Source organism: Coloeus monedula (genome assembly GCF_965178545.1).
Source record: "Coloeus monedula genome assembly, chromosome: W".
NCBI lineage: Eukaryota > Metazoa > Chordata > Aves > Passeriformes > Corvidae > Coloeus > Coloeus monedula.
In genome coordinates this window covers 31,768,926-31,791,382 of record NC_138821.1, presented here as the reverse complement: position 1 = coordinate 31,791,382, position 22,457 = coordinate 31,768,926, and the positions used below count along the sequence as shown (strand labels likewise).

Below are 22,457 nucleotides of genomic sequence, written 5' to 3'. Positions count from 1 at the left end.
CTACACTGAGAGCAATGGGTGGTGGGACTTTCAAACATTGGGATACACATTTAGCAAAAGCCACCTGGTTAGTCAACACCAGAGGATCTGACAATTGGGCTGGTCCTGCCCAATCAAAACTTTCATGTACTGTAGAAGGGGATAAAGTTCCTGTAGTACACATTAAAAACATGCTGGGGAACAGTCTGGATTATTCCTACCTCAGGCAAAGGCAAACCCATCCATGGGATTGCTTTTGCTCAAGGACCCGGGTGCACTTGGTGGGTAATGTGGGAGGATGGGGAAGTGCGGTGTGTGCCTCAAGGGGATTTCATTCTGGATGAGAAGAGTCAATGACTTGAACTGTATGATGTTAATAACCATTTAATACTGTGCATTATCACTTCTATGGTGGCTATGTGTGCATCACCACACTGGGCACCTTGTGGAATCCATAGACTAAGGGAATGAGGTCTGTGTGTATATCTATCAAAATAAATTAATAGGGAAGGTGGTGGAGTATTGGGAAGTGTGAGACCTGGCATGATGTAAATGGTATGGAATAAGGGGTGGATATTGTTGGGCACAAAGGGTTATAGCAAATGGGGTTACATCACATTGGCGTCCAGTCACTAGTGGGGTTCCACAAGGCTCCATCCCAGGCCCAGGTCTTTTCAACATCTTCATTAACAACTTGGACGCAGGTGATGCCCGAAAAATAGGCTGGAAATAAATCCCCATAGACCGATGTCTATAGAGCAGGTATTTGTTTATTGCAGCACTGGTGGTGAGGGGGATTTTTCCTCCTAACTCACCCGCCTTTGTCAAGTGCTGTGGTATATTTATACAGTAAATTTTGCTTAATGTTGCTATGTCATTACAGCATCATCACATACGCGCCGGAACTAATTTACATAGCAGGATCTCATGGTTATTAGATAATTCTTTGCACTGCACTTGCGCTTCCCCAATTTGGGGGTCTTTGGGGGTCTTTGATGAAGGCTTCTAAAGTCTTCTTCGCACTTGAACTTTTCAACTGTCTTCGGGGCACGCGCAGTTACAATGCTCTTCGGTCCATCTGGTCTTAACCGGCCTAAATTCTTTGTTTTGTGGCTTATTGGCTTTGCACTTGCCAATTTCTCATTAGTACTACACTTATCTACTTCTAGAACGGTACACCTGGTAAGTTTTTTTTTTTGCTTTGTTTTTTTGGGTTTTTTTTCTTCTCTCTTTTTGTCTATTCCACATTTAAGCAACTAGTTAACTATATACTAGCCATTACATTGTATAAAAAAAGTTATTCATATCAGATCATATGGGTATCAAAAGTTATGATTCAGGTTATATAAGCATCAGGTTATATAGGTATAGAAGTTATGATTCAGGCTACATAAGTAAAAGCTATGATTCAGGCTATATAAGTATAGAAGGCTATGCTTCAGGTTATATTGATAAAAAGTCATGATTTAGGTTATAGTGATATTAGGTCACATAGCTATCTTATAACCCAAGCTATATAAGCACTTTGTAACTTTGACCTAAGTTATATAAGTTATATAGACATCACAGGACTCGAAGCTGTACTAAATAAATGTCCTGGGTTGCAGTGTATTCTATTACCATCCCCATGAACGGTTGAAATCAGATGGGGCAGTGTTTCCTTGCCTCCTCCCTCTGGACTACCTTTCTGTTAACGGCCCATGCCTCATGACTCATCATCCCATTGTGAGATGCTCCACCCAGAGGGAGGAACCAAGCACTCCATCCTGGATATAATCTGAGATTCTGAACACCACAGATACCCTTTCCACTGGATTCCCAGAGGACAGGAGCTACATAGCCACCACTGGACCTTCCAAGGAAGAGCAGCTCCTTTCTACAGGATCACTGCTTCAACAGAACCACATCCACCACTTCAGGAGGACTGCAGCCACCATCTTATTGGACTGCTACTGCCACCCTGACTAACAGGGTGTCAGGTTGTACCCTGACTCTGTCAGTTTAACCCAGTGTTTTCTGCCTTTATTTTTTTGATTTCCCTATTAAATTGTTATTCTGATTTGGTGCCTCCCACTGGTTTGTTTTCAAACTAGTACAGTAAGTTTGCCAACAACACTAAATTGGAAGTGATGCCTTGACAGGCCACCTAAAAACAGAGACTAGACAAGAATAAGGGAATAAAAGTAGGTATTTATTTGAAGGCCTTCAAAGGTACACCCTGGGGAGCCAGAGGCTACTGCCAAAATGGACCCCAGGATGGACGACAGGTCACGAGTTCTTCACACTTTTATAAGTTTGGTTCTTTTGCATATCAGGGTTAATTCTCCGATTAAAGCTTCAGTTAATGATGTAAGTTCCCCAAGCTCACCCCCCTCTTAAGATGTTGGTTTACACATTTTGGGCCTAGGACAGTCTGGGTGTCCTTGGAGAGCAGGCCTGGAGAGGCTTTGTTATGTCCACCTAGCATGAGAGAGCAGAAATTAACAGGCTACAAGAAACTTCAGAGGTACACACTAGGCAGTACAGGATTTGAAAAATATGAAAGTTAAAACCTAAGGCATCAGAAGGAGCTGTTGACTCCCTCAAAGTCAGAGAGGCCCTGCAGAGAGACCTAGACTAACTAGAAGGCTGGGCAATCACCAGCCATATGAAGTTTAACAAGGGCAATGCTGGATTCTGCACCTGCGATGAGGCAACCCTGGATGCACATACAAACCAACTGTATCCTGGGGTGCATCAGGCACAGCATCTCCAGCCGGTCAAGGGAGGTGACTGTCCCGGTCTACACTGCGCTGGTGCGGCTTCACCTCCAGTACTGGGTGCAGTTTTGGTCACCGCAATATAAGGAGGATATAAAGCTATTGGAGAGCATCACAAGGAGGGCCACAAGGATGGTGAAGGGTCAAGAGAGGAAGCCATATGAGGAGGGGCTGAGGTCCCTTGGTTTGTTCAGCCTGGAGGGGACTGAGGGGAGACCTTATGGCAGTCTTCAACATCCTCACGAGGGGAAACGGAGGGGCAGGTGCTGATCTACTTCACTCTCGTGACCAGTGACAGGACTCAAGGGAACAGCATGAAGCTGAGTCAGGGGAGGTTTAGGTTAGATATCAGGAAAAGGTTTTTCACCCGGAGGGTAGTTGGGTACTGGAACAGGCTCCCCAGGGAAGTGGTCACAGCACCAAGCCAGCCTGAGTTCAAGAAGTGTTTGGACAATGCTCTCAGGCACGTGGTGGGATACTTGGGGTGTCCTGCACAGGGCCAGGAGTTGGACTTTGATTATCCTTGTGGGTCCCTTCCAACTCAGCATATTCTATGATTTTATGATTCTATCATTCTATGAACAAAGTCTGAGAGCCTTGACTTTCATCTTCCCAAAAATCTGTCTTTTATTGAAATTATTAATTTACCCTAGAGACAGGACTTTAATACAAGTCCTGTATCAAGTAATAGATTCTGGAATTGGGCAGTGTCTTTCTAGCTGTTCATTTATTTCAGTCAGACATTCTAATCTGACATTCCTAAATCAGTTTTCTGTGGCCTCCCTTCAAACCTGATAGAGCATTTATCAGAGCATAAGCGGGTAGTTTGAACTGCCACTTGGCCCTTTTTACTAGTAAATTCAAAAAGGAAACAGTTTAAACCATGGGACATTCAAGAAAATCAACATTCTAAAATCCATTGCATCACCAAATACTGCTGATAAAGGCTTCCATTTAGTATCTGTCTCAAACTATGTACCAGTCAGAATACTATCCCAATATGAAAGGATGAAGAGCTACATATACACATATTAAAAAACCCCCAGCAATATTCTACATTCACATTCTTGAAAGATCCCACCATATTTACAGTGTTTTTCAAAATGTACCTCCACTTTACATGTCTTATCTAGCTTAAAGCTTCCATGCAAACATTTTTAATTTATTCCTGAAGTAGCTTCCTGGAGAGTCCCACAGTACTTTAGTCCAGAAGGATCATTATTCACATGAGATTTCCAAGTTTGAATTAATGTTAGGTTTAAATAGAATCTGAGGGGGGGGAGGGGGGAATTTTAACTTTCTCATTCACAACTTTAATAGACATAGGTAGACAATTATGTAGGACTCCTGAAAAATAGCAAAACAAAACACTTCTAAAGGAACATCCTAGAGCACACATGGGTCAGAATTTCTAGATCTAGGTTTCTCAGTCACCACTCATCTTTCACATCCGGGGGGGGGGGGGGGGGGGAAGAAAAAAAAGACTAAACTGATTTGAGACTATGCATGACTATGACAGAGTTATGGAGTATACAACATTTCCCAAAAGATATATGTGAGCTATCAAAGAGCATCCAAGTACTACACAACCATAGTATTAAAGTATAAAGTCTCCTGCAGTTTCGTCATAGAATATTCTGAAGCTAAATCAATTACTTTTCAACAAGAAACAGACTGCCATGTTATTCCATAGCACCACAACTCACTGACAAATTCAGCATTTGTAGAAAACAAACAGAACTTGGTAGTACAAGACTACACCGTTCAACAAATAATGGGGGGGGGAGCAATGCAAACGACAAAAATTCCTTTTTTTAATCTACCAGTGCTACTTCAATTCCTACTTCTCACAGGACTAGAAAACCTAAACCCATGCACAGCATTAAAACCCCACATCTGTATAACTGAGTTCATTTAGCAAGGAATATGCCTACACCATTCGCACTAGAGACAGATTCCCTCCCCCTCCCTTTGCATGCTGGTAAAGGGTCTAGAGCACTCAGGAAAAATCCTCCCCAAACCTTCACATTTTGACATACAGAGACACTCATCCCTGTCACAAATGGTGTGATAAAGAGGGACAGACATTTTCTGCATGACCCTTCTAACATCTCCCTCACATATTGGGAGGACAAGCACTCTTGCAACATACAAGGAAAGATCTCACTGCCATGCCACAACCCACCAACACTCTTGTTTACACAGCACTAAACCCTGTACGACCCACCAACAGCTTTTCTCCACCAAAAACCTACACACACAGGACTTAACAACCCTAGCCCTCTATTCGCAGCACAAAAAAGCACCAGAAAAATCTCCCAACAATTAACTCACACATGCAACCTACCAACTTCTGTACTAGATTCTTTAGGACCCAAATACTCCCCCATCCACGTGTGTAGACTTCCAAAACAGCTCACATCCTCCCCAAGATATGCTCACAGTTTAAGAGTCCAGAAAATGGATGTCCAATTCCTAACAGGCCTGCTGCCTGCCTTGTATACTTAGGGTTCAAAAAGCCTGTTCAAAATACTGTATTGGGTGTGGCTGAGCTGGAGTTAATTTTCCCACAGCAGCCCTCTGTTCCGGTTTGACCAAATTTAGAAATATATATCCTCTGAGAGAAGGTACAACCACCCCTCCCCCCACCAGGTTCGGGAAAAAAAAAAAAATTTTCCTCGAAGGAAAGTGAAGAAGATAAAACTATTTATTTAACAAACACACGGGAAAGGAAAATAATGTCAAATGGTAAAATCTTTCGCTGTAGAGGAAAAACCTGGGAAAGTGTTCGAGTCCTCCCTTTGGTCTCCTCGGAGCTGGGGCTTGGCCCAGGGCCAGGCCCTCTGTGCCCGGTGGAAAGTCCTCCCGATGTGCTCTGATGTTACAGCAATCAAGCAGTCCAGTAGAAAAGGGAGAAAATCCAAAATTCCAGAGAAGGAAAAGTTCAACTCTCAGCCTCTCTCCGGAGAACAAGAAACTGGAAAAAACTGGCCAAAAGCTGACTGGAAAAGCTGCAAGCCGGGTGCTTCCTCGCTCCCCCGCCCCAGCTGGGAAAAAAAACCTGCTATCTTTATGTGACCTTGAACAAGCTGCAAACTGCTTTGAGAAAGTTTTGCTCAGTTTTTTCTTCCCCCTCTCAGGCTCAGTTCAGAGGCATAGAAAGGCCAATAATTAATTTCTGGGCATAGGGCAGCGATATGGGATACACATCATAAGGTCACCCCAAGACACCCTCACAGTGCCGTGCTTTGCATTGGGAGCTGGAAAGGTGTTGAGAACACACCAGTGTTTTGGCTACTGCTGAGCAGCGCTGGCACAGCATCAGCGCTGTCTCTCAACATTCTATCCCCCATCAAGGGGTTGGGGGTGGGCAAGATCCTGGGAGGGATGAAGGACTGCACCTCGTGGAAGGTGACCCACGTTGCAGCAGTTCATGAAAAACTGTTGCCCAGGAAGATGGACTTACGCTGGAGAAGTTCATGGAGGACTGTCTCCCGTGGGAGGGACCCCATGGTGGAGCAGGAGAACGACTCCTTTCCCTGAGCAGCAGCAGAAACAGCCTGTTATGAACTGACCATAACCCTCATTCCCTGTCTGCCTGCACCACTGGGGGGGGGGGGGGAGGTAGAGCCCGGAAAAGAGGGAGGGGAGGGGGGAAAGTATTTTTAAGATTTCTTTTAATTCTCATTATCCTCCTCTGATTTGACTGGTAATAAATTCAATTAATTTCCCCAAGTCGAGTCTGTTTCGCCCGTGACGGTAATCAGTGAGTGATCTGTCCCTGCCTTTATCTCAACTCATGAGTCTTTTGTTATATTTTCTCTCCCCTGTCCAGTTGCAGAGGGGAGTGATAGAGGGGTTTTGGTGGGTACCTGGTATCCAGCCAGGGTCAACCCACCACATATGAACACGAGGATGTTGAAGTAGCATTAAGAAATTAGCAAAACCCTCAGTTTCTAGAGGCATGTGATTTCTGGTTAAAAAGCTAACCCTCTAAGAGAATCTATGTCAGTATTCATGACGAGAAAAACAGTTCAGGGTGAAAGAAGTTAACTGTCTCATTTGCAACTCCCCTCTACCAGTGTAAAGGTACTAGTTAGCAAAAGCATATTAGCAATAATGGCTTAGACAAGAAATGACAAGAAAATATCCAAGCAGGATATTTTTATGGGCACTATTAAAGCACAACCCATACAAAAACATGATAATGATTCTAGTATAAGATTGAGAACAAATGGCTATGAAAGATATAACATTTGCAAACAGCCAAAGTAAAGAACTGGTTAAAACTGCTGAGATCCCATAGAAAGCAATAAAAAAGGACTGACAAAGAAAAAAGAAATCAAAATAGTCTAGGTTTGCAAAACCAAGAATACCTAAAATGACTAAATCATTACCCTGATGTCTTACGTTAAAATGTAAGATGTAACCAAAAGTATATATTCTATTACCATCTTCATAAGATGTTAAAGCAGATGGGACAGTGTTTTTTATCTCCTCCATGACTCATCCGTGATAACTCCCTCTGCGGATATCTCTGCTAATTTGCCATAGACGTCTCACTGCATGACTCAAAAAACAATTACATCATCCCATTGTGAGATGCTTTGCCCAGGGAGAGGAGCCAAGCATTCCTACCTGTATATAATCGGAGGCATTGGAACACCAGGGGCAGCCCTAGGTACTGGATTCCCAGAGGACAAGAACTACACAACCACCACTGGAGAAGGACCAGACTTTACCACAGTGTCACCACTTCAACAGAACCACATCCACCATTTAATTGGACTGCTACCACCACCCTGACCAACAGGGTGTCAGGTGGTATCCTAACTCTGTCAGTTTAAGCCAGTGTTTTCTGCCTTTATTTTAGTTTTCCTATTAAATTGTAGTTCTGACTTGGAATCTCTCACTGGTCTGCTTTCAAACTAGTACACCCGAGAAGACAGAACAACTTATTCTACATTCACAGACACCGATTTATTTGGATCCTTTGCTTTATTGGGGTAGTGCTTATGTGGGGAATCAGTTCTCTCAAACAGGATGATCTGTCACTATTTGAAAGGTGAGAGCAGACTCTGTTAAAAGCATCTAAATGTGGATTAGGTGAGACTCACTGAACTCATATTCTAGCTAGGTCATAGTTTTCTATGTAAGCAGTACAGCATATGCATGATCAGTTTCTATTATCTTAAGCTATATACAAAACATAGAATCATAGAATGGTTTAGATTTGAAGAGACCTTTAAAGATCATCTGGTCCAGCCCCCTGCCATAGGCAAGGACATCTTTCACTAGTTCAGGTTGCTCAAAGCTCTGTCCAAACAAACTCTGAACACTTCCAATGACGGGGCATCCACAGCTTCCCTGGGCAACCTATCCCAGTATCTCATGACCCTCATCATAAAAAAATTTCTTCCTTATGTCCAATCTATATCTACCCTTTTTCAGTTAAAAAACATTGCCCATTTTCCTCTCAATACAGGCCCTGGTAAAACAGTCTCTCTTATAAGCCCCCTTTATATATTAAAAGGCCACAATAAGGTGTCCCTGGAGCCATCTGTTCTCCGTGTTGAATAACCCCAACTCTCTCAGACTTCCTTTATAGGAGCGGTGTTTCAGCCCTCTGACCATTTTCATGGCCTTCCTCTGGACCTGCACTAATAGTTCTATGTCTTTCTTGTGTTGGAGACCCCAGAGGTGGACACGGTATTCCTGGTGGGGTCTCTCAAGAGTGGAGTAGAGGAGGAGAATGACTTCCCTTGATCTGCTGGCCACACTTCTTTTCATGCAGCCCAGGATATGATTGGCTTTCTGAGCTGCAAGTGCACATTGCTCATGTCCAATTTTTCATCCACCAGTATCCCCAAGTCCTTCTCAGCAGGGCTGCTCTCAATCCATCCATCCTCCAGTCTGTACTGATGTTGGGTGTTGCTACAACCCAGATGTGGGGCCCTGCACTTGGCCTTGTTGAACTTCATGAGGGTCACATGGGCCCACTCCTCAAGCCTTTCAAGATCCCTTTGGATGGCATCCCTTCCATCTAGTGAATCAACTGCATCAGTCAACTTGGTGTCATCTGCAAACTTGCTGAGGGTGCACTTGATCCCACTGTCTATATCTTTGATGATGATATTAAATAGTATTGGTCTCAATATGGGCCCTTGAGGGACACCACTCATTACTGTTTCTACTTGGGCATTGAGCTGCTGACTGTAACTCTTTGGACACAGACATCCTATGTAAAAAACGAGTGTTTTATGTGGCCATTTCCACATGTGCAAGACCAGTTTCTAATGATGGAGTTGTTTGACCTTGGCTGGCTGCCCAACATCCATGCAGCTGCTCTGTCACCCTTCCTCCTCAACAAGATGGGGGGAAGAAAATAAAATGGAAAAGCTCATGGGTCAAGATAAAGACAGGGAGATCACTTACCTGTAGATACAAAAATGCTGCTAGCAAGGATTTTCTTGCTATTTTCTAAGCCCATGAGAGACTTTTCTCTCTCACAGAAGAGGTAGCAGGGAATGTAAACACCAAGCCACCTGCAACTTTGAAAAGTCTTGTTTATGGTATAGTAGAAAAATATTTTGACAATGGATGTTTTAGGATTTTAGCCAATCACCCCCAAGGGGTGGCTGATCCTTTGTCCAATTAGACTATGAAGAAAAAAGTCTATAAAAGAGTTTGTAAAATAATTAAATCAATCAATCTTGCTGCACAATTCCTGCCTGCTGGATCTTCTCTCCTCCTCCTCCCTATGGCTGCGGGACACGGTGATATACCCGAGGGCTCAGGCCTGCGGTAATACTTACCCATTGCCATCCTGTGCAAAACAGATTCAACTTGGTGAAAATTAATTCAATTTATTGCCAATTAACAATAGGATGGTAAGAAACAAGGACAAAATTAAAACACTTTCCCCCCACCTCTCATTTTTTTTCATAGGTTTGACTTCACTCCTTCATTCCCTGTCTTGATGACTCTACCTCTTCCCTGCCACCACTCCCAGCAGCACAATGGGGGGTGCAGTGAGTTCATAACATTTTGGCTCTGCTGCTCCTCCCTCCTCATGTTTCCCCTGCCTCAGTACAGGTCCATCCCTTGGGCTGCAATCCTTTAAGAAAATCTCCTGCATGAGTCCTCTTCACATGCCACAGTTCCTGTCTGGAAAGCCTGCTTCATCATGGGATCTCCACAGGCTGCAGTTCCTTCAGAGCATATCCACCTGCTCTGATATGGGGTCCTCCACGAGCTGCAATGTAGATATATGCTCCAGCGTGCTTATCTGTTCCAGTATGGTTCTCTCCATGGGCTACAGGGAAATATCTGCTTCAATGTTTGAAGCACCTTCTCCCCCTCCAAGGTCAGCTTGGTGTCTACAGGATTGTTTCTCTTCCTTTCTTTGTTTTCTTCACACCTCACTGCCTGTGTAGCATTTTTTACCCTTTCTTAAATTTGTTTTCACAGAGGCACCTTCTCTTATTGGCTTTCCTTTGGCCTGCAAGGGGTCCATGATTTGTACCTAGACATGCTGGTCCATTATGATTACAGGAAGAAAGCACTTAGATTCTGTAAAGTAAAATTTAAAATACTATTTATTAGAGCTAACACTGTAAGGAGAGAATGGCTCACATAATTGTACACCCTTTTATATGTTGGGAGCCCTTAGCAATGTAGCATCAAACAAGACTCTAATGGACATTCAGCATGCTATGCAGTCACCGCACATAGCAGAAATCCTTCCCTTTTGGTCTTTCATGCTATTAAAGGATTTTATTACAAGGAAACAGCTCTATTTATAATATCTACAGTTAAACAGAAATTACGTTCATGAGAACATAGAATCATAGAATCACAAAATCATTTGGGTTGGAAAAGACCTTTGAGCCCAACCACTAACTTAACAATGTCAAGTCCACAACTAAACCATGCCCCTAAGCACCACATCAATATGTCTTTTAAATCTCTCCGGGGATGGTGACTCAACCACTTCCCTGGACAGCTTGTTCCAATGCTTGACAACCCTTTTGGTGAACAAAATTTTTCCTAATATCCAGTCTAAACTTCCCCTGGCACCACTTGAGGCCATTTATCCTTGTCCTATTGCTTGTTACTTGAGAAAAGGGACCAACATCCACCTGGCTACAACCTCCTTTCAGGTAGTTTTAGAAAGCAATAAGGTCTTCCCTGAGCCTCTATTTCTCCAGGCTAAAAATCCCCAGTTCCCTCAGCTGCTCCTCATAGGACTTGTGCTCCAGACCCTTCACCAGCTTTGTTGCCCTTCTCTAGACACACTTCAGCACCTCAATGTCTTTCCTGTACTGAGGGGCCCAGCCCAAAAATCAGCACAGTATTTGAGTTGTGGCCTCACCAGTGCCAAGTACAGGGGAATGAACACTTGCCTTGTCCTGCTGGCCATGCTATTTCTGATACAAGCCGGGATGCCATCAACCTTCTCAGCTACCTAGGCACACTGCTGACTCATGTTCAGGTGACTGTCAACCAACTCTCCCAGATCCTTTTCCACCAGGCAGCTTTCCAGCCACTCGTTCCCAAACCTGTAATGTTGCACGAGGTTGCTGAGACCCAAGTGCAGGACACAACACTTGGCCCTGTTGAACCTCATACAATTGTCCTCGACCCATGGATGCAGCCTGTCCAGATCCCTCTGCAGAGCCTTTGTACCCTCAAGCAGATCAACACTTGGTGTTGTCTGCAGACTGACCGAAGGTGCACTTGGTCCCGTCATCCAGATCATTGATAAAGATATTAAATGGAACTGGCCCCAATACTGAGACCTGGGGAACACAACTCATGACTGGCAGCCAACTGGATTTAGTTCCATTCACCACCACTCTGTGGGTCCAGCCATCCAGCCAGTTTTTTACCCACGAAATATATGCCCATCCAAGCCATGAACTGCCAGTTTCTCCAGGAGAATGCTGTGATAAATGGTGTCAAAGGCTTTACTAAAGTCCAGGTAGAAAATATCCACAGCCTTTCCCTCATCTGCTAGGTGGGTCACCTTGTCATAGAAGGAAATCAGGTTGGTCAGGCAGGACCTGCCTTTGACAAACCCATGCTGATTTGGCCTGATTACCTGGTTGTCCTGTACGTGCTGTGTGATTGCACTCAAGATGTTCTGCTCCATAACCTTTCCGGGCACTGAGGTCAGACTGACAGGTCTATAGTTTCCTGGATCCTCCTTCTGGCCCTTATTGTGGATGGCTGTCACATTGGCCAACCTCCAGTCATCTGGGACCTCTCCAGTTAGCCAGGACTGCTGAGAAATGATTGAAAGTGGCTTAGCAAGTTCTTCTCCCAGCTCCCTCAGTCCCTTTGGGTGGATCCATCCAGTCCCACAGACTTGTGTATGTTTAAGTGGTATAGCAGGTTGCTAGCCATTTCCCCTAGTACTATGGGGATTTCATTCTGCTCCCCATCTGTCCTCAAGCTCAGAGAGCTGGGTACCCAGAGAGCAAGTGATCTTACTATTAAAGACTGAGGTAAAGAAGGCATTAAATAGCTCAGCCTTTGTCAATGTTTCTCCTGCATCTAAGAAATTATGGAGATTCTCCTTAGCCCTTTTTTGTTGCATTTTTTTGTCTTTGTATGTGGACAAGGTACAAATTTGGGGAAAGCAGTGCCAGGAGTGCTTGTCCCTGTGTGTCAAGAAGGCTAAATGAGGCAGGGGAAAAGCATGCACTGCACGAGAGTAGATTCACCCCTCACGCAAGCACTCCCATCTTGATGAAAAGATAGCATACAAGGATGCTACCTGAAAAATGTGTGCATGCATGAGGGAGCAATACTGGGCTGGGCAATCCTACAGGGGCCAACCTAGGGAGAAATGCAGGGAGTACAGCAGTGAGGCATCCTCCACCCCGAGCTTAGGGGGGAACCAGAAAGATACTGCTCCCATTTCAGCAAACGCCAGCCGAAGTGGGATAGGAGGAATGGATAACGTGAAACCAATCCCATATCTCTACAGGGGCTAGGATACAGATCTAAGCGTATGTGTACCTGCACTGCGCATGCGCTATATGCATGACACTCTCACTCGGCTTCGTTCGGTCCGTACTCGGCTATTTCCGTCTCTTTGTTTTAAACTCTGAGTTGGAATACTGGAGTGGGAGAGAAGGGGGGGAGGAAGGAAGGAAGGAAGGAAGGAAGGAAGGAAGGAAGGAAGGAAGGAAGGAAGGAAGGAAGGAAGGAAGGAAGGAAGGAAGGAAGGAAGGAAGGAAGGAAGGAAGGAAGGAAGGAAGGAAGGAAGGAAGGAAGGAGAGAAAGAAAGAAAGAAAGAAAGAAAGAAAGAAAGAAAGAAAGAAAGAAAGAAAGAAAGAAAGAAAGAAAGAAAGAAAGAAAGAAAGAAAGTATTTTTTTCTTTTCTCTCTTTTTTCTGGTTTTTTTTTTTTTTTTTTTTTTTTTGACGGGGGTAGGGAAAAAATAAAAGGGGAACTGGAAGGAAAAGGGGACGGGAATCAACTCCCTGAAGATAAAAATATATCTGCTCCGCCCCCTTATCTTAGCGGCCGGATATAGCGTTGCTCCTCTGCTCTGTCACCGTCGCTGCCATTTGTTGACAGGTCAGTCTGCTGCCCGCGGGAGCGGGGGGAGGGGGCGCGACGCGACGACGAAGGAACACGACACCACATCGTATCACCGCATGGAGTCGGGTATGGGCAGGCTGCGCTTGAGCATTTTTGATGCAGAAAATGCGCTTTATTGTTTCAGGTTTGCATGGAGACCTCGCATTACTGTGGGTTGGCTTAGATGTGTACCTCAGCAAGGTTACAAGGAACGTTTGTGAAGAGTTGGTGGTGGGGTTTGAGAGCTGTCTTACTCACGTTCAGAGAGATTCTGTTTGAGAGAATTGATTCCCCATATAAGCATTACCCCAATAAAGCAAAGAATCCAAATAAATCGGTGTCTGTGAATGTAGAGGAAGTCGTTCTGTCGTCTCAGGGTAATGATTTAGTCATTTTAGGTATTCTTGGTTTTGCAAACCTAGACTATTTTGATTTCTTTTTTCTTTGTCAGTCCTTTTTTATTGCTTTCTATGGGATCTCAGCAGTTTTAACCAGTTCTTTACTTTGGCTGTTTGCAAATGTTATATCTTTCATAGCCATTTGTTCTCAATCTTATACTAGAATCATTATCATGTTTTTGTATGGGTTGTGCTTTAATAGTGCCCATAAAAATATCCTGCTTGGATATTTTCTTGTCATTTCTTGTCTAAGCCATTATTGCTAATATGCTTTTGCTAACTAGTACCTTTACACTGGTAGAGGGGAGTTGCAAATGAGACAGTTAACTTCTTTCACCCTGAACTGTTTTTCTCGTCATGAATACTGACATAGATTCTCTTAGAGGGTTAGCTTTTTAACCAGAAATCACATGCCTCTAGAAACTGAGGGTTTTGCTAATTTCTTAATGCTACTTCAACATCCTCGTGTTCATATGTGGTGGGTTGACCCTGGCTGGATACCAGGTACCCACCAAAACCCCTCTATCACTCCCCTCTGCAACTGGACAGGGGAGAGAAAATATAACAAAAGACTCATGAGTTGAGATAAAGGCAGGGACAGATCACTCACTGATTACCGTCACGGGCGAAACAGACTCGACTTGGGGAAATTAATTGAATTTATTACCAGTCAAATCAGAGGAGGATAATGAGAATTAAAAGAAATCTTAAAAATACTTTCCCCCCTCCCCTCCCTCTTTTCCGGGCTCTACCTCCCCCCCCCCCCCCAGTGGTGCAGGCAGACAGGGAATGAGGGTTATGGTCAGTTCATAACAGGCTGTTTCTGCTGCTGCTCAGGGAAAGGAGTCGTTCTCCTGCTCCACCATGGGGTCCCTCCCACGGGAGACAGTCCTCCATGAACTTCTCCAGCGTAAGTCCATCTTCCTGGGCAACAGTTTTTCATGAACTGCTGCAACGTGGGTCACCTTCCACGAGGTGCAGTCCTTCATCCCTCCCAGGATCTTGCCCACCCCCAACCCCTTGATGGGGGATAGAATGTTGAGAGACAGCGCTGATGCTGTGCCAGCGCTGCTCAGCAGTAGCCAAAACACTGGTGTGTTCTCAACACCTTTCCAGCTCCCAATGCAAAGCACGGCACTGTGAGGGTGTCTTGGGGTGACCTTATGATGTGTATCCCATATCGCTGCCCTATGCCCAGAAATTAATTATTGGCCTTTCTATGCCTCTGAACTGAGCCTGAGAGGGGGAAGAAAAAACTGAGCAAAACTTTCTCAAAGCAGTTTGCAGCTTGTTCAAGGTCACATAAAGATAGCAGGTTTTTTTTCCCAGCTGGGGCGGGGGAGCGAGGAAGCACCCGGCTTGCAGCTTTTCCAGTCAGCTTTTGGCCAGTTTTTTCCAGTTTCTTGTTCTCCGGAGAGAGGCTGAGAGTTGAACTTTTCCTTCTCTGGAATTTTGGATTTTCTCCCTTTTCTACTGGACTGCTTGATTGCTGTAACATCAGAGCACATCGGGAGGACTTTCCACCGGGCACAGAGGGCCTGGCCCTGGGCCAAGCCCCAGCTCCGAGGAGACCAAAGGGAGGACTCGAACACTTTCCCAGGTTTTTCCTCTACAGCGAAAGATTTTACCATTTGACATTATTTTCCTTTCCCGTGTGTTTGTTAAATAAATAGTTTTATCTTCTTCACTTTCCTTCGAGGAAAATTTTTTTTTTTTTCCCGAACCTGGTGGGGGGAGGGGTGGTTGTACCTTCTCTCAGAGGATATATATTTCTAAATTTGGTCAAACCGGAACAGAGGGCTGCTGTGGGAAAATTAACTCCAGCTCAGCCACACCCAATACAGTATTTTGAACAGGCTTTTTGAACCCTAAGTATACAAGGCAGGCAGCAGGCCTGTTAGGAATTGGACATCCATTTTCTGGACTCTTAAACTGTGAGCATATCTTGGGGAGGATGTGAGCTGTTTTGGAAGTCTACACACGTGGATGGGGGAGTATTTGGGTCCTAAAGAATCTAGTACAGAAGTTGGTAGGTTGCATGTGTGAGTTAATTGTTGGGAGATTTTTCTGGTGCTTTTTTGTGCTGCGAATAGAGGGCTAGGGTTGTTAAGTCCTGTGTGTGTAGGTTTTTGGTGGAGAAAAGCTGTTGGTGGGTCGTACAGGGTTTAGTGCTGTGTAAACAAGAGTGTTGGTGGGTTGTGGCATGGCAGTGAGATCTTTCCTTGTATGTTGCAAGAGTGCTTGTCCTCCCAATATGTGAGGGAGATGTTAGAAGGGTCATGCAGAAAATGTCTGTCCCTCTTTATCACACCATTTGTGACAGGGATGAGTGTCTCTGTATGTCAAAATGTGAAGGTTTGGGGAGGATTTTTCCTGAGTGCTCTAGACCCTTTACCAGCATGCAAAGGGAGGGGGAGGGAATCTGTCTCTAGTGCGAATGGTGTAGGCATATTCCTTGCTAAATGAACTCAGTTATACAGATGTGGGGTTTTAATGCTGTGCATGGGTTTAGGTTTTCTAGTCCTGTGAGAAGTAGGAATTGAAGTAGCACTGGTAGATTAAAAAAAGGAATTTTTGTCGTTTGCATTGCTCCCCCCCCCATTATTTGTTGAACGGTGTAGTCTTGTACTACCAAGTTCTGTTTGTTTTCTACAAATGCTGAATTTGTCAGTGAGTTGTGGTGCTATGGAATAACATGGCAGTCTGTTTCTTGTTGAAAAGTAATTGATTTAGCTTCAGAATATTCTATGACGAAACTGCAGGAGACTTTATACTTTAATACTATGGTTGTGTAGTACTTGGATGCTCTTTGATAGCTCACATATATCTTTTGGGAAATGTTGTATACTCCATAACTCTGTCATAGTCATGCATAGTCTCAAATCAGTTTAGTCTTTTTTTTCTTCCCCCCCCCCCCCCCCCCCCGGATGTGAAAGATGAGTGGTGACTGAGAAACCTAGATCTAGAAATTCTGACCCATGTGTGCTCTAGGATGTTCCTTTAGAAGTGTTTTGTTTTGCTATTTTTCAGGAGTCCTACATAATTGTCTACCTATGTCTATTAAAGTTGTGAATGAGAAAGTTAAAATTCCCCCCTCCCCCCCCTCAGATTCTATTTAAACCTAACATTAATTCAAACTTGGAAATCTCATGTGAATAATGATCCTTCTGGACTAAAGTACTGTGGGACTCTCCAGGAAGCTACTTCAGGAATAAATTAAAAATGTTTGCATGGAAGCTTTAAGCTAGATAAGACATGTAAAGTGGAGGTACATTTTGAAAAACACTGTAAATATGGTGGGATCTTTCAAGAATGTGAATGTAGAATATTGCTGGGGGTTTTTTAATATGTGTATATGTAGCTCTTCATCCTTTCATATTGGGATAGTATTCTGACTGGTACATAGTTTGAGACAGATACTAAATGGAAGCCTTTATCAGCAGTATTTGGTGATGCAATGGATTTTAGAATGTTGATTTTCTTGAATGTCCCATGGTTTAAACTGTTTCCTTTTTGAATTTACTAGTAAAAAGGGCCAAGTGGCAGTTCAAACTACCCGCTTATGCTCTGATAAATGCTCTATCAGGTTTGAAGGGAGGCCACAGAAAACTGATTTAGGAATGTCAGATTAGAATGTCTGACTGAAATAAATGAACAGCTAGAAAGACACTGCCCAATTCCAGAATCTATTACTTGATACAGGACTTGTATTAAAGTCCTGTCTCTAGGGTAAATTAATAATTTCAATAAAAGACAGATTTTTGGGAAGATGAAAGTCAAGGCTCTCAGACTTTGTTCATAGAATGATAGAATCATAAAATCATAGAATATGCTGAGTTGGAAGGGACCCACAAGGATAATCAAAGTCCAACTCCTGGCCCTGTGCAGGACACCCCAAGTATCCCACCACGTGCCTGAGAGCATTGTCCAAACACTTCTTGAACTCAGGCTGGCTTGGTGCTGTGACCACTTCCCTGGGGAGCCTGTTCCAGTACCCAACTACCCTCCGGGTGAAAAACCTTTTCCTGATATCTAACCTAAACCTCCCCTGACTCAGCTTCATGCTGTTCCCTTGAGTCCTGTCACTGGTCACGAGAGTGAAGTAGATCAGCACCTGCCCCTCCGTTTCCCCTCGTGAGGATGTTGAAGACTGCCATAAGGTCTCCCCTCAGTCCCCTCCAGGCTGAACAAACCAAGGGACCTCAGCCCCTCCTCATATGGCTTCCTCTCTTGACCCTTCACCATCCTTGTGGCCCTCCTTGTGATGCTCTCCAATAGCTTTATATCCTCCTTATATTGCGGTGACCAAAACTGCACCCAGTACTGGAGGTGAAGCCGCACCAGCGCAGTGTAGACCGGGACAGTCACCTCCCTTGACCGGCTGGAGATGCTGTGCCTGATGCACCCCAGGATACAGTTGGTTTGTATGTGCATCCAGGGTTGCCTCATCGCAGGTGCAGAATCCAGCATTGCCCTTGTTAAACTTCATATGGCTGGTGATTGCCCAGCCTTCTAGTTAGTCTAGGTCTCTCTGCAGGGCCTCTCTGACTTTGAGGGAGTCAACAGCTCCTTCTGATGCCTTAGGTTTTAACTTTCATATTTTTCAAATCCTGTACTGCCTAGTGTGTACCTCTGAAGTTTCTTGTAGCCTGTTAATTTCTGCTCTCTCATGCTAGGTGGACATAACAAAGCCTCTCCAGGCCTGCTCTCCAAGGACACCCAGACTGTCCTAGGCCCAAAATGTGTAAACCAACATCTTAAGAGGGGGGTGAGCTTGGGGAACTTACATCATTAACTGAAGCTTTAATCGGAGAATTAACCCTGATATGCAAAAGAACCAAACTTATAAAAGTGTGAAGAACTCGTGACCTGTCGTCCATCCTGGGGTCCATTTTGGCAGTAGCCTCTGGCTCCCCAGGGTGTACCTTTGAAGGCCTTCAAATAAATACCTACTTTTATTCCCTTATTCTTGTCTAGTCTCTGTTTTTAGGTGGCCTGTCAAGGCATCACTTCCAATTTAGTGTTGTTGGCAAACTTACTGTACTAGTTTGAAAACAAACCAGTGGGAGGCACCAAATCAGAATAACAATTTAATAGGGAAATCAAAAAAATAAAGGCAGAAAACACTGGGTTAAACTGACAGAGTCAGGGTACAACCTGACACCCTGTTAGTCAGGGTGGCAGTAGCAGTCCAATAAGATGGTGGCTGCAGTCCTCCTGAAGTGGTGGATGTGGTTCTGTTGAAGCAGTGATCCTGTAGAAAGGAGCTGCTCTTCCTTGGAAGGTCCAGTGGTGGCTATGTAGCTCCTGTCCTCTGGGAATCCAGTGGAAAGGGTATCTGTGGTGTTCAGAATCTCAGATTATATCCAGGATGGAGTGCTTGGTTCCTCCCTCTGGGTGGAGCATCTCACAATGGGATGATGAGTCATGAGGCATGGGCCGTTAACAGAAAGGTAGTCCAGAGGGAGGAGGCAAGGAAACACTGCCCCATCTGATTTCAACCGTTCATGGGGATGGTAATAGAATACACTGCAACCCAGGACATTTATTTAGTACAGCTTCGAGTCCTGTGATGTCTATATAACTTATATAACTTAGGTCAAAGTTACAAAGTGCTTATATAGCTTGGGTTATAAGATAGCTATGTGACCTAATATCACTATAACCTAAATCATGACTTTTTATCAATATAACCTGAAGCATAGCCTTCTATACTTATATAGCCTGAATCATAGCTTTTACTTATGTAGCCTGAATCATAACTTCTATACCTATATAACCTGATGCTTATATAACCTGAATCATAACTTTTGATACCCATATGATCTGATATGAATAACTTTTTTTATACAATGTAATGGCTAGTATATAGTTAACTAGTTGCTTAAATGTGGAATAGACAAAAAGAGAGAAGAAAAAAAACCCAAAAAAACAAAGCAAAAAAAAAAACTTACCAGGTGTACCGTTCTAGAAGTAGATAAGTGTAGTACTAATGAGAAATTGGCAAGTGCAAAGCCAATAAGCCACAAAACAAAGAATTTAGGCCGGTTAAGACCAGATGGACCGAAGAGCATTGTAACTGCGCGTGCCCCGAAGACAGTTGAAAAGTTCAAGTGCGAAGAAGACTTTAGAAGCCTTCATCAAAGACCCCCAAAGACCCCCAAATTGGGGAAGCGCAAGTGCAGTGCAAAGAATTATCTAATAACCATGAGATCCTGCTATGTAAATTAGTTCCGGCGCGTATGTGATGATGCTGTAATGACATAGCAACATTAAGCAAAATTTACTGTATAAATATACCACAGCACTTGACAAAGGCGGGTGAGTTAGGAGGAAAAATCCCCCTCACCACCAGTGCTGCAATAAACAAATACCTGCTCTATAGACATCGGTCTATGGGGATTTATTTCCAGCCTATTTTTCGGGCATCACCTGCGTCCAAGTTGTTAATGAAGATGTTGAAAAGACCTGGGCCTGGGATGGAGCCTTGTGGAACCCCACTAGTGACTGGACGCCAATGTGATGTAACCCCATTTGCTATAACCCTTTGTGCCCAACAATATCCACCCCTTATTCCATACCATTTACATCATGCCAGGTCTCACACTTCCCAATACTCCACCACCTTCCCTATTAATTTATTTTGATAGATATACACACAGACCTCATTCCCTTAGTCTATGGATTCCACAAGGTGCCCAGTGTGGTGATGCACACATAGCCACCATAGAAGTGATAATGCACAGTATTAAATGGTTATTAACATCATACAGTTCAAGTCATTGACTCTTCTCATCCAGAATGAAATCCCCTTGAGGCACACACCGCACTTCCCCATCCTCCCACATTACCCACCAAGTGCACCCGGGTCCTTGAGCAAAAGCAATCCCATGGATGGGTTTGCCTTTGCCTGAGGTAGGAATAATCCAGACTGTTCCCCAGCATGTTTTTAATGTGTACTACAGGAACTTTATCCCCTTCTACAGTACATGAAAGTTTTGATTGGGCAGGACCAGCCCAATTGTCAGATCCTCTGGTGTTGACTAACCAGGTGGCTTTTGCTAAATGTGTATCCCAATGTTTGAAAGTCCCACCACCCATTGCTCTCAGTGTAGTCTTTAACAGTTCATTACATCGCTTGATCTTTCCAGAGGTTGGTGCATGATAGAGAATGCGATAATGATGCCTAGGTTTTAACTTTTATATTTTCCTGATTCTGTACTGCTTAGAGTGTAACTCTGAGGTTTCTTGTAGCTTACTAATTTCTGCTCACTTGTGCTAGGTCGACATAACAAAGCCTCTCCGGGCCTGCTCTCCAAGGTCACCCAGACCGTCCTATGCCCAAAAAGTATAATCCAAAGAGCTTCTAAGGGGGGCCAGCGGAGGGGAAATTACATCATTGAACTGAAGCTTTAATTGGAGAATTAACCCTGATATGCAAATGAACCAAACCTATAAAGGTGTGAAGAACTCATGACCTTTCGTCCATCTTGGGGTCCATTTTTGGCAATAGCCTGTGGCTCCCAGGGTGTACCTTTGAAGGCCTTTCAAATAAATATCTATTTTATTCTTTTACTCCTGTCCAGTCTCTGTGTCTAGGAGGCCTCTTAAGGCATCAATACACCCACTCAATGCCATGTTCTTTGGCCCAAGTGTTTATGAGGTTGTTTCGAAAATGAGTTCCATTGTCTGATTCAATTTTTTTTGGAGTATGGTGTTGCCATAATATTACAGCTGGTGGTGGGGTCCGTGGCTGCGACCCAGGAAGAGATGACCGGTCCAGGAAGATGGTCCCGAAAGGAATCGCCTGCCCAAGGTCCGGTGTCTTCCTCTCAGCTGCTGGCAGAGGAACCCTTGCAGAAGCTATCAGCTCTTTAGTGATTATCAGCTCGTGATTTCAGCTCAGCTCTGCAGGGCAGCCTCTAGGCCAAACCAGACCAGAGAGAGAGATGAGAAGACCTGTATGGCTGGTTCCACACGAAGGTAGCTTTATTGTGGGTTCCCTCCGGCAAAGGGAAGGCCAGGGACGAGCTCTCCCCCCTACAGAGGCGAACTGGTCTTCTTTTATAGGGATACAGGGGATCAGCAAGGGGACCAATGGATTACAGAGGGTCTGGGATAGACCAATGGGTTACAGAATGATCTGCATAGGGTTCCCAAAGGATTGTGGGTCTACTTTCCCTCACCATGACTCAAAAGTCCTTTCCAGGGAGTCCTGCTGGGCGATTGCGAAATCCTTTATCTCAGCAGACATCCCTCCAGGGCAGTGGCTGGGCATATCCCACAACTCCCCCTTCTGTATTTAGTAAAAAAGCATTCCCAGCAGCCTTTCTGCAGCAACGTAGGAGGCAAGAGAACATAAGTAACACAATAATAATTACAATGAATACCCACAGAGCTCCCTTAATCAAAGATGCAATCCATCCCGTTATTCCCCATCGTCCAAAAAGTCATTGTCTACTTTTAGGTCATCAAGGCTGTGGTGAGGACAGCATCAACGTAGACACATTTCATCTTTGGGCAGGGATGGGGCTTCTGAGAGGGAATACAAGCAGGATTTTGTTAGCTTTGTGGTGAGAGGGGAGGTTTTGGGGTTTAGGGAAGTTTGACAAGGGTTGAGGGAAGGGGATGTTCTGGGGTAACAAGGGGTGATAACATATAAACTAGGGATCAGTTTTTCCAGGCTGTGTCTGGCCTACGGCTTGACTTTTTGCTGTAACTTCTTGTTC

General features: G+C 44.3%; 1 protein-coding gene across 1 annotated transcript in view; it reads left to right on the top strand.

Annotated features, from left to right (window-relative positions):
• Nucleotides 1-13,151: 13,151 nt before the first annotated feature.
• LOC309584585 (polycomb group RING finger protein 3-like) overlaps nt 13,152-22,457 on the top strand; it is a gene marked incomplete at its 3' end in the record, with an annotated part of 221,660 nt that continues 212,354 nt past the window's right edge. Inside the window, exon 1 of the mRNA XM_082300680.1 lies at nt 13,152-13,417. The remainder of the gene's footprint in view (nt 13,418-22,457) is intronic.